General features: G+C 31.4%; 1 long non-coding RNA gene across 1 annotated transcript; it reads right to left on the reverse strand.

The window, feature by feature from the left end:
- On the reverse strand, nucleotides 1-921 carry LOC113464161 (uncharacterized). The gene is made up of 2 exons (XR_003388995.1): nucleotides 706-921; nucleotides 1-536 (listed from the first exon to the last, which is right to left on the reverse strand). It is a non-coding gene; the product is annotated as an uncharacterized LOC113464161 (long non-coding RNA).
- Nucleotides 922-927: the final 6 nt, after the last annotated feature.

Genomic DNA, 927 nt, shown 5'->3' on the forward strand with positions numbered 1-927 from the left:
ATGTTATCACAGTATCCGTATAATTTTAATAGCACTCGTAATAATTGTATCTACGTACAATGTACGCTAAACTGTAAATTTCCTTCTGACATTTGAATAAGTTTACGTGGAAAAAATACGCTTGATAGAATATCAACAAATTGCTTCGTTTAAAATATATGAAATCCCGAAATAAAGAATACTCCTCTCGTAAATGTGAACACATGAGTATACGATTTATCTATATATATATATGTATATCGTCGATCGTTTTTACTTTGAAATTTACAATATATGCAATTGCTTACAGTCGCACCCTGTATAATTAGACTGTTATTACCCAGAAAATAGAAAATTTGTTTATGTTAAATAAATAGATCGTTTGTAATAAGCCCTGACCGTTTTCAACTTCGAGCTATTTCGTTTATATGCGTCCAATTATTATCAGCCTCTATTTAGGGAAAGATTTCATTGAAATGCAGGGAAAAATGCTGGTTGTTGCTGGTTCTGCTGTTGAGGTTGAATCATAGGTGATGTGTATCCCGTTGTTGGCGTAGCTAAAATCATTAGTTCTTTAATAAATGTTTCTTATATCTTATACTACTAAAAAAATTATGGCATCATCTTGTAGAATATTTCAAATTTGGAAGATGATCACTCAGTTTGTTATGCCATAATCCTTTTTTTAGTAGTGTATAGTTTTCTTAAATGTACAGGGTATACCACCTAATTTTATGTCTTCAACTGCCTACTCCGTTTCTCTTACAACATTTTCAATCCGTCTACACGATAAGTGTTGAACGATAATTAAAGTAATGCAACATGCATACTCTTAGAACATTTGATTCTTCTATGGAGCGTAGGTACTCGGATGAACCTTTTATTATATGTATGTATATATGCAGATAACAGAGTGCTGTTTTGTCAGCGATCTTCTATTTATTTAAT

Source organism: Ceratina calcarata, unplaced genomic scaffold (assembly GCF_001652005.2).
Source record: "Ceratina calcarata isolate Rehan_Ccalc_2016 unplaced genomic scaffold, ASM165200v1 scaffold2750, whole genome shotgun sequence".
Lineage (NCBI taxonomy): Eukaryota > Metazoa > Arthropoda > Insecta > Hymenoptera > Apidae > Ceratina > Ceratina calcarata.